This window comes from Phocoena sinus, chromosome 19 (genome assembly GCF_008692025.1).
Source record: "Phocoena sinus isolate mPhoSin1 chromosome 19, mPhoSin1.pri, whole genome shotgun sequence".
Classification (NCBI taxonomy): Eukaryota; Metazoa; Chordata; class Mammalia; order Artiodactyla; family Phocoenidae; genus Phocoena; species Phocoena sinus.
The window spans coordinates 34,291,681-34,308,229 of NC_045781.1; positions in this window are offsets into that span (position 1 = coordinate 34,291,681).

Below are 16,549 nucleotides of genomic sequence, written 5' to 3' on the forward strand. Positions count from 1 at the left end.
TTCTCCCATTCTGAGGGCTGTCTTTTCATCTTATTTATGGTTTCCTTTGCTGTGCAAAAGCTTTTAAGTCTCATTAGGTCCCATTTGTTTATTTATGTTTTTAATTCCATTTCTCTAGGAGGTGGGTCAAAAAGAATCTTGCTGTGATTTATGTCATGGAGTGTTTTGCCTATGTTTTCCTCTAAGAGTTTGATAGTGTCTGGCCTTACATTTAGGTCTTTAATCCATTTTGAGTTTATTTTTGTGTATGGTGTTAGGGAGTGTTCAAATTTCATTCTTTTACATGTAGCTGTCCAGTTTTCCCAGCACCACTTATTGAAGAGGCTGTCTTTTCTCCACTCTATCTTCTTGCCTCCTTTATTGAAGATAAGGTGACCATATGTGCATGGGTTTTATCTCTGGGCTTTCTATCCTGTTCCATTGATCTATATTTCTGTTTCTCTGCCAGTGCCATACAGTCTTGATTACCATAGCTTGTAGTATAGTCTGAAGTCAAGGAGCCTGATTCCTCCAGCTCCATTTTTCTTTCTCAAGATTGCTTTGGTATTTGGGGTCTTGGAAGGCGGATTCTTTACCACTGGACCACCAGGGAAGTCTCTCTATTTTATTTATAGTATTGTGTGTAGTTTAATCCCAAGGTCCTAATTTATCCCTCCCTTGCCCCTTCCCCTTTGGTAACCATAAGTTTGTTTTCTATGTCTGTGAGTCTATTTCTGTTTTGTAAATAAGTTCATTTGTGTCAAGTTTTTAGATTCCTGGGCTTTTTGAAGGTAGATTTTTCTTTTTTACTTTGTAGTTTTCTTTTTGTTATTAGTTTTTTACTTTGCCCATTGAGTTTCAATTTGAGATCCATGATTTTCTGAGTGTCTAGTAGGAGTTTCACTCTCCCTACGAATGCCTTGAAACCTAAATTGCATAGAATTATTTGTTCAACGTATACTCTCTCCTGACATAACAGTACACCTTGCACTAGAAAGAGAAAATAAAAAAGTTAAAATGTTTTTCCAGTCACCTCTCTCTTTCTTCTATCCATTTAAATGAGTTTTATCTCTGAGTATGAGTTTGAGTGATATTATATGTAATTTATAACATAGATGGATAATGGGAAAGAGAGGAAGAGACAAGAATAGAGAAGCAGGAAGAAATAGAATGAGGTAGAAAAAGATAAAATCTATAAGCTGGAAATTCAAGGAACATTTTTTATGATGAATCACTGTTTTTAAGCAAGTGAGTGGCTTGGGCACTGGGGAGTACTGAGATAATTTGAGTGTAAATAAGAAAGTATTGGGTTGGCCAGAAAGTTCGTTTGGTTAGTGACTATGTTGTTCAACAAAGTTCCTTGTGAAAGTGAAAAATGTGTAATTTGTTGGTATTTAAAACCGAATGAACTTTTTGGCCAAACCAATATATGATGAAGTGTTGCTCTGGGATATTTAAATGATTCCCTTAAAAATTCTGTAAGAGATGCAAGTAATATTTGGAATCTTTCTATTATTGCTTTTATTTGATGGACTCTATTTTTTTAAATACAATACCATGTTGTACAAGTATTAGGATAAATGTGAAACTATGATTTATTAAGGTTACCAATATTTATCTGAGGGGAAAATTCTGTATACATTTAATTAGATTTTCCCAAAAAAATCCATGTTATTAGTTGAGAGCAACATGCATGCATGTCTATTGTATTCATAAGTAGAAGGAAAACACTTCACAGAATTATTTTCTAGAGCCATTGTCTCAGTGGTGATCACCTCAACCATCTTTTTCGTTTTTAGGGTTTTATTAGGATTGTAATCTAAGGTCTTCTATAGTAATTGAATCAGGGTCCTAACATAAAAAGGACAATATATTCAACTGGAATAATTAAAGCGAGCTTACTGAAAGGGTTCTTTGTAAAAATGTTATTAAGCTTATAGGAAATGAACAAAGTGTGTTGAATTACCTGGGTATAGATATAGGAGGAGGTATTGCCATTCTGAGACCTGAGGTTTAAGGAGGAGAAGTTATTGGAACCTGGAAAGAGCTATAATTATAGTAGAGATTCCCCAGAGAAAGGATGTGGCTTTGGAAAGGATAGTTTATATGCTTCCAAAACTAGATCCAGCATGGAGAGAGCCAAGAGTATAAATACCACAATCTCTATCTCTTTCTATTCTCCAGTCTCCACACAGTTTCTCCCAATTGATGTCCTCACTGGGACACCAGGGGTCAAGGAGGCCTGTTGTTACAATCCATGTATGTCAGACCTGTGAGACAAGGAAGAATTATGAAGGGCAGAGAGCTGATCTTGAGGAATAAACAATGGGTATCCAGAACTTTTGAAACTATTATCTACCAGATAATTCATTATCTCTGTATACAAAGCTGTCATCACAGTATGCACCCAAAATACATAAAGTATAAGAATAACCTGATTATAAAGATAGTAATGGGGTCTTGTGTCTTGTAAAGTTATTTGTTTCTTCTGTGGAGTCTGAACCTTCTACATGTATTGCTACCTATTCTGAATAGGAGCCTTTGAACTCTGGGGAATTAAAGGACAATCTTTGTCTTTTCATTTACTTTATTTTATTTTATCTTATTTTTATTTTATTATGTTTACCATCTTACAGTGTGCTGCATTAAATTGAAAGATGTGTTTTTGGAATAACCTAGAATTATATTCAAATTCTAGGTCCACTGTTACCCAGGGTGTAATGACTATTTAACTAACTTAGCTTATACCAAAACAACAACAACAAAAAACCCTCCTCTTTTTAAAGTAGGACTATTGATACTAACTCCAAAAATAATTTTTGAGGGTTATATAGGCAATTTATAAAGGATGCATATCACTATACTTGCCACGTGATACTAATAAAATATTAGTTTGAGGTTCACCATATTCCTCTAGCAAACTTCCCCCTTTTTCAAGGCAGTAGGCTCATTTTTCCAATTGAGAAAGACTAAGAATATTCTCTGACTGCCACAGCACTGGAGATTTAATCAAAAAAGAATTTCACACATGAAAACTTTTAGCTTAAATGGAGAACGTTTGCAGGCTGGTGTATATAGGTGTATGCGTGTAAGCCTGTATGGTGAGGGGTGTGGGTGGTATCGAGGAAAGGAAGTAAAGCAGCAAGGATAGAAAGCGTTCTCCTTGCCTAATAACATTGAATGAGTAGAACAAAGGAGATTGACTGCTAAGTGAATGAAGCTCTGACTTTTCACAACTGGGAGTGTAATTCAAGTTCAAAATGATACCTAATTGTTAAACTGGGACTCTGGTTGAGGCAATATCTAAGCCACCCATGGAGAATGTTTGAATTGACTGCTATGGATAAACAAAACATTATTTTCTTAGCTGAGGGCCTAAAATTCAAAATTTTGTAAAACAAAACAAAACAACAACTAAAAATCTCATGGATTTAGTCTCTGAATTCGGAGCATACTTCTGACAAAGGCCATCATCGCCAACTGCTGCATGGTTGACTTTAAATCTGCCTTGACAATTTTTCTGTCAATTAAATTAGAGAGATTTAGGGTACATACAAATATAGTTGCATTCCATCCACCAGAAGCACTCTTAGGTGCCTAGACATTCTAAAATGTCTGTTTATGATAGACTACTCCAAGCATAAAAAGTTTTCAAATGTTGAGTTGTGATCCGTTATAAAAGCCATGAATGTTAATAGCTCAGAAAATACCTCTGTAAAAACTATGTGGCATTTTTTCCCTCCCACACCCTCACCCGGTTGCAGAATTATCATAATGCAACATAATATCATCTGATAATAATTATCTGATAATGTTTCTATGTATATAAAAAAAGGGAGGTACATTCCATTTAATTAAAAGCATATCTCTGCATGCAGGGTAGGAGAAATTAAATGAGGCCCCTTATAAAGCACCTGGCATATCACAGAGAAAGAATAAATGATAAACTGCTCACCATATCCACGCATCCTGCAGTGACACTTTAGCCTTTGCTAGTCTTCATTTTCTCTAATAAAAAATAAGGACAATAGTTTCTGTGCCACACTGGTAGTGAAAAATTTGATTGAAAAGATGTCAAATACCTGGTAGAGTGTCTTGACTGTAGTAGTATTCAAAAAAATCCTCAACATGACATAAAGCTGAGTCTTTAAATAAAATATGAGTAAGTTAATGAGCTATTGGTATAAATATATACAGGCATTGCTCCGAGTTACAAACACCAATCTGAGAATACTTGATTCTGAAAGAGTTATCTGTCAACAATCATTTATTTAAGGAGCCATTAATTCCTATTAAAATTAATCTAAAACTGACAATGTTTCTATTCCTGGAAAAATAAGCCCAGCCTCATTGTGGTGATTTGATAGTATGCATTCATACTTACATTCTATAGATAACTGAAAGCTCTGTCACTGCATTAATAACATTAAAAAAAAAAAATTCCTGAAGCAGTCTGGCCCTTAGTAGCAAATGCAACATCAGCCACTTCCAATTGTTCAGAAAACAGCACTAATTGAAAAGGTTCAGATCATCCATGGATTGTGACAAACAGCATCTCCTACACATCTGTGCCTGGAAGGGTACTGATTTTGTGTAAAAAAGCAAATTCAAGATTAAAAAATATACAAAATATTGGTTACAGTATCATATAAATCAATGTTCTACCATAAGAACATAGCAATGAAATCTTGTCTTCTAAGAGACTACAGCAAGTTCTGACATTGTATTAAGTATCACCCCAAAATAAGTTTGCATGCATATCAAAACTGAATATATATTGCCTTATATTTTGTAGGAAAATTTTTTAACTGAATCATAGTTGATTTACAATATTGTGTTAGTTTCAGGTATACAGCAAAGTGATTCAGTTACATTTTTTTTCAGATTATTTTCCATTATAGGTTATTATAAAATATTGAATATTGTTCCCTGTGCTATACAGTAAATCCTTGTTGCTTAGGTATTTTATGTATAGTAGTTTGCATTTGTTAATCCCATACTCCTAAGCTAGACAAAGACAAGTTTTATATGATATCACTTGCATGTAGAATCTAAAAAAATAATATGAGTGAATCTGCATACAAGACAGAAACAGACTATTAGACATAGTAAGCAAACTTGTGGTTACCAAAGGGGAAAGGAAGTGAGGAGGGATAAGGGATAAATTAAGAAAGATCTTATTTAAGAAAGAGATATGAGAGAGAGGAGTGTGGCCCTGGGCCTGAAAATCATCTGGGACAAAATCTAATCTAATCTAATATGATATGGTATAGCGATATTATATGCTATATAATGCAGTGGGGTATATTTGTATCTCTTTGATATCTGAAGTGGATCAGTGTAATAAATCAATGGTTTTCAAACTGTATTTTTTTTCTTTTTAAGATAAACACATCTTTAATTACGAGATTATATGTGAAATGCCATGTCTGTACATCCTACCTCCCCACCCCACTTCTGTGGACACTTCACGGTGCAGCTAGACCTCGGTGGAGAAGCAGAATTTGAATCAAGACTAAACCACGCGAAATTATGTACACTTAGCCAAACTAAACCAAACCAACACAAAGCATTACATTAGGCAATAAAAAGTATCTAAGTATAATCTGCTAAATAACATGCTGATAAAATATTGGCTCTATTGCTTTGATAATATTTCCACAGACTTATCAGAACTTTTGTGAATCCTTCTGATCGGAGGGATGTCTGCTAGATTTTTTTTTTTTTTTTTTTTTTTTTTTTTTTGCGGTACGCGGCCCTCTCACTGTTGTGGCCTCTCCCGTCGCAGAGCACAGGCTCCGGACGCGCAGGCTCAGCGGCCATGGCTCACGGGCCCAGCCGCTCCGCGGCATGTGGGATCTTCCCGGACCGGGGCACAAACCCGTGTCCCCTGCATCGGCAGGCGGACTCTCAACCACTGCGCCAGCAGGGAAGCCCTCTGCTAGATTTTTGACTTTTGAAAAGGTAAGAAACAAAGTTACAAAGAGAGGTGTTTCCTTCACCGTAGATAAGTCTCAGGCCTTCTACCTTAAAGGTCCAGAATCTCCATTTTGAATTTATCTGTGATATAATATAGATTATTCTCAGGAGTTCTGATTTCAGTAGAAAGGCTCAAGAAAACTTCTGTGCAAATCTAAAGGGCAAAGCAAATGACTCTAAGTATCGAGAAAAGTGACTTCTACATTTGCCCTAAGAGCAATATAATCAAGTTAGGCAGAAGCCAGCTTCTCAGAACTTGGCTTAAAGAGATTTGTGACATGAGCTGAATGTGCAACAGTGTCAGAATCCTTTAACATGATGCTTATATCCGAACAATGGAGATTTAACTCTTAGGTCAAGCAAACTTGTCCTCCATTCTCTCCCCAGGACAGCACTTAAATGAAAAATACCCACCTGCTCCTCTACACTGACTATTTATTTCAAGGCTTACAAGAATCCTCTTTGACCGACATGTCTGATGATTGAGCACCGGAGACCTGTTTGTGAGTGTTCCCTTATTCATGTATTTAGTAAATGCTTCACTTCTGGGATGCAAGCACCAAGGTCTTTCTAAGAGAGAAGGAAAGATGGTGAATCAGTGACCAGTTAGACTAAATCTCCTTCTTTGAGGCAAAACAATGTAGTGGAAAACCTTGGACTTAGGAGTCAAACTTACCTAGATGCTAACCCTTAGTCCTCATGTATTAGGAACTTGTCAAATATCGGCCGAGTCTCAATTTTCTCAGGTGTATTTACTTCATGTAATGATCATGGGTACAAAGTATCTAGAACCCAATAGGTGTTCCATCTACATTTAAATTTATTTATTTTATTTATTTATTTTTGGCTGCATTGGGTCTTCATTGCTGTGCACGGGCTTTCTCTAGTTGCAGAGAGAGGGGAGCTACTCTTCATTGCGGTGCACGGGCTTCTCATTGTGGTGGTTTCTCTTGTTGCAGAGCACAGGCTCTCAGCACAGGTTTCAGTAGTTGTGCCTCGTAGGATCTAGAGCGCAGGCTCAGTAGTTGTAGCACACGGGATTACTTGCTCTGCGGCACGTGGGCTCTTCCCTGACCAGGTTTTGAACCCGTGTCCCCTGCACTGGCAGGCAGATTCTTAACCACTGCGCCACCAGGGAAGCCGTCCATCTACATTTATGTTCCTTCTGTTCTTTTCCTCTTGCCCTTAAAACACTTAAAATAAAACTGGGACAATAAACTCAAATATGTGTTTGGAGAGTTACATGATTCTCTTGCAAAGAAGTCCATCAAAGAACAGAAATGACACTAACTCTCAAAAGTCTAAGGACACCCAAGTGATTATTTTTTCTCTTCTAAACTTTTGCCAAATCATAATACTAGTGGTTTAGCAGGTTACCAATATTTTTGGTATAGGCACCTTTTCATCACATGTTCTTCTGCTCCTATATGTAATTTTTATTTCTTCTCCTCCCAATTGTTTTATCTTTCTTTCCCAGAGCAAATATGTCCAAATTTCTCTCTTCTCTGGTGAAGTTTTAAAACTACTCCTTACATTCTGCTTGTCAAAAAATTAAAGTTAAATATTAGTGGAGTGCCTCATTTACTCATTAAACTTAAACTCAGTGCCTTCAGGGCTGAGCTGGTCTTTAATGACAATGGTAACTTTCATTATTTACAAATCACGGCTGATGTGTGTATTGTTTAGTCTATAACTAGTGTTTCTTACAGTTCACAGCTGACACAGTGAGGAAAGAATGCAGAAACTTCCTTTGGCATTTGCTAATGCGAGGAAAAAGAGGAAGATTGAAGGGTGTTTCAACCTCTGCTTGGAAATCAAATGTGTGATGACCAAGGTACTACAAGTAAAATTACAGCAACATATGTTCTAAGTATTAATTATCTAATATCTATTAACAATTATCTATTAATTTGGGGAAGACTTAGTTGTGAATACCCATTATTAACCAGGCATAATAACAGGTATTTTACCCAAGGAAAAAGAACTAACATTTGCTAAGTGTTTGCTAGATCCTAGAGACCAGGCTACTTTTTATGTATACATTGTATTTAATCCACTAATCCCCAGAATGTAAAACCTTCTCTTTTGTAAATGAAAAAATAGTTACAGAAGATTTACAGACAAAGCAAGGAAGTAGAAGAGGCAGGGATTAAATGGGTCTGAATAACTCCCCAAATTTTATCCTTTCAAAAATAACAAGTTAGTACCATCAGGAGAATAAAAATCCTATTAACAACTTGGGGATCATTGAAACTGCATTCTTAGACTTATTATATAATTAACTTTTCTTTTCCAAATGTAATTTCTATATTGAAGGGAATGTAATATACAAATTATTGTAAAGGTTCTTGCAAGTAGTTCAAAATATCAAACACATTAAGAACCATTCCAATTATTTTTGTTTTTATTCCAAAATTTCTCAGGCAAACCATTTTTTAAAATAAATTTATTTATTTTATTTATTTATCTTTGGCTGTGTTGGGTCTTCGTTGCCACGCGCGGGCTTTCTCTAGTTGAGGGATGCAGGAGCTACTCTTCATTGCGGTGCGCGGGCTTCTCCTTGCGGTGGCTTCTCTTGTTGCGGAGCATGGGCTCTAGGTGTGCAGGCTTCAGTAGTTGTGGCTCCTGGGCTCTAGAGCGCAGGATCAGTAGTTGTGGCGCATAGGCTTATTTGCTTCGCGGCATGTGGGGTCTTCCCGGACCAGGGCTTGAACCCGGGCCCCCTGTATTGGCAGGCGGATTCTTAACCCGTGCTCCACCAGGGAAGCTCAGGCAAACTATTTTTTAAAGATATTAAATCCAAAGTAAATTTCAGAAGTCACTATTGTGAGTTCCCTGGTGGCCTAGTGGTTAGGATTCTGAGCTTTCACTGCCGTGGCCCGGGTTCAATCCCTGGTCAGGGAACTGAGATCCCACAAGCTGCACAGTGCAACCAAAAAAAAGAAGTCACTATCAATATTATTCAAATATCTTTGTAGATGGAGACCAAACTATTATAGTTGTGTTGTATTACCAAATTAATAGCATCTTTCTTCTTGAATGGTTGTATGATCAATTCTCTGACTTTGATTTCATAATTGCTTAAAGATCTTCTTACCTAATCTCACTTTAGAAAGTGGCTAGCGGACTATTTATTTCTCATCCAGGTTTTTCAGATCTCTCCTCTCTCACCTCATCTCATAGTTCTCTGTTGTTCTTATCAGGTGAGCATTATCATTATATATATTATACTTTAGATGTTTTCTAATATCAAATTTATTTCTCCTGATAGGCTCTGATCATATGGGAGAAGGACCAAGTTTTATTATTTGTTTGCATCATTTATAATTCCCATTAACAGACAAATACTGTTAAGAAACACATTATAGAGTCAAGAACTGTGGAATAGATTTTAGATCAGATTTATAGATTTGTGGTCAAATGTATTTATGTCACTTACTTAGCTACATGAACTTAGGCAAGTTAATGAATTTCCTGAGTTTTGGTGCCCAAGAACCTAACAGGTTGTTTCATGGAACTTTACAAAGCTGTCTCATGCCATGACTTTCAAGAATAGCCAGTGTTTATTGAAAACATACTGTATACATTGAATAAGTTACTAACCTTGTTTATACTCAGTTTCCTCATCTGCATAATGGATATAAAAATAATTACTATCTTGGAACACTTTAATGGATATTGAATAAGGTAATGCACTAAATTTCTTAGCACAGTGTCTATAAATGTTCAACAATTTCAATAATTTTACCATTTCCCTCAAAATGACCAATGACATTTCCTCCTCTTCACCTCAAGTTCACATCCTCAGTACCTGTGTGCTTTACTTATCCTGGAAGAAGTCTAGAATTCCAAGTAAAAGAAAAGAGGACAGATGTAGTCTGCTAGAACAAGAACCTATAGCTCAACTAGTAGAGGCTGGTGGGTCAGAGAGTTGACTAAATGTCCTTATGTTGTTAAATGATAAGAAATATTCATGTGAGATCATCTTTTCAAGCACAAGAAACAGATAATAGAAGGAACATTATGACTCCTTTGAAATGAGCAAAAGAGCCATGGTTAAAATTTTAACAAGTTAGAGTCATTAGCTAAACAAATCCTGACAGTTTCACAGTCACATAGATACCTAACAAAAGCATGATTTGTGAGTCACCCTTAAGAGGTCTTTCTGCATCAACATTCCATTTTGTTCCTTTACTATGGATACTACAATGTCATTCACTATTTTCTCTGCTAGCGAGGTGTGTTTAAAGTACAGCTAATGTTTCCTTTTATCAGTGATCAGAAGAGAGATTCTTTTCTGCATCTCACTGTATTGATCCTCTCTAAAAAGAGGGACATTGCTGAGGAAAATGAATCAATCCATTTCTTTAAGCTTTCAAAGTGGAGACTGTCTTTCTTAGGTTTTGCCATTTTCTCTTAAGTACTAAAATGGTAGATGGTACTCATTGGCCCAACTATAAATAAGACTGAAACATTATGAATTATGCCATATATAATTTATAATACTTAATAAAAAGGCAACCTGATAGAAAAATATTTTAAAGAGTACCTATCAAATGCTAGGCATTTGGTATTTAATTTACATATAATTCTCTCATAATCCTCACAAAGGTGTAGTGGCACAGGAAATAGTAACATTATTTTTCGATCAAGGAAACTAAGGTCAGAAGGTTAAAAATAAATGAAAATAAATATCCCTTGTGGAAGCAATACCTTTAGGAGAGAAGATTGAAAGAAAAATGGAATGAGAAATGAATCCCATTTATTTATTTTCTAGCAGGGAAAATATTATTATTACTAATGATTCATGTTATATTCATAGTTCAAATTTATTTTGAGTTTTATATTTTCATTTTAGTATGAACCAAAAAATAGAATTTTCAGGTATAATTTTCTTATTGAATTATTTTAATTCCCCCCTTCACCTCTGAAGTACATCTCAAATTTTATAGAGCAATTGGCTAAGAAAATGATGTTTTTTTGTTTTTTGTTTTTTTTTGCTAGAGAAATGCACTTTATATAGCACTACCCAAGAGTAAATTCCCTTTTATATTAGCTAGGTATGAACATGTGCATTGACTCATAAGGGAATATCTGTTATTTTAGATATTTTTATTAGTGGCCAGTCATCTTAGTTGCAGAAACAATAAAGCTAAAACCTTTGAAACCACCGTAGAAAATTATCATAATAAAGAGTTAGTGCAGAGAGATATGAAGCGTGTGCAAAACTTATTTCATTGAATTTTCAGTATTCTCCCTTATGAAGAAAATATTTAATTTGTGTAGTTATATATTTATTTTTCTTGGATGAACTCACTGTGAAGCATAAATATTTCCCTAACCAGAGGTTTTATATGTGAGCGGTTTTTTTTTTTTTTTTTTTTTGCAGTACGCGGGCTTCTCACTGTTGTGGCCTCTCCCGTTGCGGAGCACAGGCTCTGGACGTGCAGGTTCAGCGGCCACAGCTCACCGGCCCAACCACTGCGCGGCATGTGGGATCTTCCCGGACCGGGGCACGAACCCGTGTCCCCTGTATTGGCAGGCGGACTCTCAACCACTGCGCCACCAGGGAAGCCCTGTGAGCGGTTTTTATAGCTTCCTAAACCTTTTTTCCCCTCCTGGAGAATCCAACCAGCTTCTCTAATCTCAGCACTTTTCAAAATGAAATCAGCACCTCTGAATGGTGCGGTCAAATTGTTCCCTTGCCACTAGTGTGTGTTTAGTGATGCCTGGAGAAGAATGGGAAGGAGGAGCCCAGGAGATAATTCCTCTTTTTTACATACCTCAGAATCAACCAGCACACTGCTGGGAGGCTGTCGGGCTCCACTCTTCCTGAATGCTATATGGAACATGATGTGTAGGTTATTTAAGGGGGAAAGAAGTATAGGGGATAGGGGTAGGAGGGTGAGTGTTGTTGGGGCCCAGTGCAGGCCACCCCAAAATATGCCTTAATGGCATGTTGATTATTTTAAAGTAAAGTTACTTAAGAAACAGCCAAGGCAAGAGTGACACTTTGACCCTCCTCTCTGTCTCCCTGAAAGCAGGAAATAAACGTCTCATGTGAAAGGTGCCCTCCTGGAAGGACACCCTTATTACCAGAGATAGAAAATTCAGTCAGTTGAGTAATATTCCATTGTATATATGTACTACATCTTCTTTATCAATTCTTCTGTCGATGGACATATAGGCTGTTTCCATATCTTGGCTATTGTAAACAACACTGCAATGAATACTGGGGTGCAGTTATCCTTTCAGACCATGTTTTTCTCCTGGTATATGCCCAGAAGTGAGATTGCAGGATCATATGGTAGCTCTATTTTTAGCTTCTAAAGGAACCTCCATAGTGTTCTCCATATATACAATGGAATATTACTCAGCCGTTAAAAAATGAAATAATGCCATTTGCAGCAACATGGATGGACCTAGAGATTGTGATACTGAGGGAAGTAAGTCAGACAGAGAAAGAGAAATATTGTATGATATCAGTTATATGTGGAATCTAAAAAAATGATACAGGTGAACTTATTTACAAAACAGAAACAGACTCACAGACTTAGACAATGGACTTATGGTTACCAGTGGGGACGGGGTGGGGAGGAGGGATATTTAGGGAGTTTGGGACTGACATGTGCACACTGGTATATTTAACCAAGAGGCACATGAAAAGATGTTCAACATCACTAATTATTAGAGAAATGCAAATCAAAAACTACAATGAGGTATCACCTCATACTGCAGACTGGCCATCATCAAAAAATCTACAAACAATAAATGCTGGAGAGGGTGTGGAGAAAAGGGAACCCTCTTGCACTCTTGGTGGGAATGTAAATTGATACAAGCACTATGGAGAACAGTATGGACATTCATTAAAAAACTAAAACTAGAACTACCATATGATCCAGCAATCCCACTACTGGGTGTATACCCTGAGAAAACCATAATTCAAAAAGACACATGTACCCCAATGTTCATTACAGCATTATTTACAATAGCCAGGACATGGAAACAATCTAAATGTCCATCGATAGAGGAATGGTTAAAGAAGATGTGGTATATGTATACAGTGGAATATTACTTAGCCATAAAAAGAAACGAAATTGGGTCTTTGTAGAGATGTGGATAGACCTAGGGTCTGTCATACAGAGTGAAATAAGTCAGAAAGAGAAAAAAAATATCATATATTAACGCATATATGTGGAATCTAGAAAAATGGTACAGATGAACCTATTTGCAGGGCAGGAATAGAGACACAGATGTAGAAAATGGACATGCGGACCTGGCGGGGAAGGAGAGGGTGCGACGAATTGGGAGATCAGGATTGACATATATATGCTACCATGTGTAAAATACATAGCTAGTGGGAACCTGCTGTATTAGCACAGGGAGCTCAGCTTGGTGCTCTGTGATGACCTAGAGAGGTGGGATGGGGGGGCGGGGGTGGGAGGGAGGTTCAAGAGGGAGGGGATATATGTATACATGTAGCTGATTCACTTCATTGTACAGCAGAAACTAACACAACATTGTAAAGCAATTATATTCCAGTAAAAAGTAAATAAATAATAAAAAATAAAATATATAACCAACAAGGACCTACCACAGGGAACTCTGCTCAATATTCTATAACAATCTAATTGGGAAAAGAATTTGAAAAAGAATAGATACATGTATATGTATAACTGAATCACTTTGTGGTACACCTGAAACTAACACAACATTGTTAATCAAATATACTCCAATATAAAGTAAAAAGTTAAAAAAAAAGAAAGAAAATTCATTCGGGCTGAGAAGCCGCGGTAAACAAACCTTGTTATTTCTTTAATTTGCTACTCCAAACCCAAACTCTGTTTGGATTCTTCACTAATTAATCACTCAAAGCCTGTTTATTTGTCCTGTTAATTCCTCACAAATTTGTTTCTTTGTCTTAAAAGTATAAAAGCTGCCTGCTTTGGCCATTCCTTAGGTTCTATTTCTATGAGACCTCTATGTGCACAAGTTAAAATTAATTTCTTTTTCTCCTGTTAATCTGTCTTGGTCAGTTTTATGATTAGTCCAGCCACAAGAACTCAAGAGGAATAGAGGGGAAAATTTTCCCCTCCCTGACAGTGTGGGTCTGTGTGTGTGTGTTGGAGGGCGTTCCTGCTGTTTGAGATGATTTTACTGAACTTTTCTGAGTGGCCTAACTACAGAAGATTGAGTTTTCATGTACATTTTTATTGAAAATCTATCCATAACCCAATTGTATCCTTTACAAATAAGGAATTGACAACATTGTTTTCATGTAAAACAAATTTGAATAGACAATTTATAAGAGAAGAAGGAATACTGATTGAAAAGTACGTATGGAAATATTCTACCTCTCAGCAATCAAATAAATACAAATCCAGCTTCAGTATTAGAGACAAATGAGCACATGTAAAAATAACAGAACATTTAATATGAGAATGTTTGCAGTAAATGGGCAGTTTTACCCTGATGGTGAGGCAAAAATTGGGGTGATCTTATCAGAAAATGTCCCCCAATATATCAAACTCTTAAATATTTTTATAACCAACCCTTAATACATAATCCTACTTCTGTAAATAAACCCTGAGAGGTCAACAAACTAAAAACACCAAAAACAATAAAAAGTTAAAATGTCCACATTGATATATTGTATAGCCTTATTCAAAATATTGAATACTTGGAAATGACACTTTAAACCGAAAAAAGAGGAGTCGACAAATAAATTATGGCATGCTTTATATGAAGAAATACTATGTGAGGATTAAATTCATCTTTGTAAAATATTGTAATATCATGGAAACTTTTGTTTTATATTACATGAAAAGATATATATTTTATATGTACACTATTTAATATGATATCAAAATTATTTACAGTTTAAACTATAAACTATGAGAAAAGTATACTGAAAATTTTAATTTTTATCAGTGACTATATCTGTCATTCTGGGTATTCGTTTTTTTCCTATTTTTCTACTTTCTATATCCTAAATATTTTCTCATGAGCACATATCAATTTTTTAAATGAATAAAAATAAATCTCATTAAAATTATTTTTAAGATGAGACTTAGAGTTTGGTAGGATTTTTGAGGGGGATTTATCATTTTATTAAAAACCTAAAATAAGCTAATCACCACCACCTCCCCAAAATGTTGAAAGATGTCATCTGAATAGCATGGATTACTCCTCCAGAAAACTAGATCACATTCTGGCTTCGTTATTATTTTAGAAAACTCACCTTTCAACCATCTGCAATATGGGCCATCATTCATATCGAACTTAATTAGAAAACAGTTTGGAAGTTGGAGAAATTCCTAATTTAAATCAATTAAAGGGAAAGTTGTCAGGTTCGCTTTGGGTTTGCTTATCTCTACTCTCACGGCAGGACTGAAGAGATCTGTCTTCCCCAATCTCCTTGTATTCCTCCAGGATTATGTCATAGTGTTCAGTGTGTAAATCTAGGAACTCATGGTGGCAATTAGCATCTGAGGCTCCTGCCATAGCTAGGAGAAGTCTGGGTAACAAATGAAGGCATCCCAGGATTCCACGCTGAAAATTCTTTGATGGGTGCTTCCATTTACAATGACATATCTGTAGTTTTGGGGGCCAGGCAACCCTGTGCTCTAGCCCTATTTCCATTCTGTGTTGAGAGCTCTTCTTCCTTCCCTCACCCATGCCCTAAATCCTATTGTGTCACAGTTAATCTAGTTATCAAATGGAAAAAGCATGTCACATAGTGATTATTTAAGGAGCACATTCCTTTCACTGAATAGATCATTATAGGTTCTTTACCTCTCCATTGCTAAAATAAGATTCCTTGCCTTATCTGTCACCTGCCCATATCCCTGCTGGCTTAAAATGTGCGCTCACTCTCCACCCAACTTAGAGAGAACTACTTTTTGTATAGTAATTTCATCTTCTCGTGCATTCTAAAATTATCATTATCTGCCAAGCACAGGGTATAAGATATATTCTCCAAGGTGGATTTATATAGTTAGATAGATAGATTTTTTTCCCCCAAAATTAAGGTTCATGGGCATTTATACATCTGCCTTATCTGAGGCTGTGGTCCATGAGAACAGTCACCAAGTTTTAATCATCTTTAGTATCCTAAGATATACATGACTCTCAATTTATGACTTAGAATCAATGAATGAAAAAAAAATAGCTGTCTTCTATTATTTTTGAGTGCAAAAGTGATGGAATTTCTGAGATCTTTTGATAATTTGAGAAAATAATCCAGGATATTTGAAACTATACATACCTTAAAATTCCAGAATATATTATGGTTTATACATAGAATAAATCAAAAGAAATTTCTAAGCAAGAGACCAGAAAGTCTAGACTATATTATAGTAATGCATTAGGATATTTAATGGAAAATCCTAGACTAGGGGTTAGAAGACTCTATTCAGACTTTCTGTCTGTAGTCAAAATAGATGTAAAAGTTAAAACAATTACCCAAGTAATTAGGATGATTCGATTTTCTATTTTCCTCACATACTTTCAATGTGCAGATTTGTCTCCTATCAGATTGTAAACTCTAAGGTCAGAAATTCCACTTTTCTCTGAGTTTCCAGAATTGCCT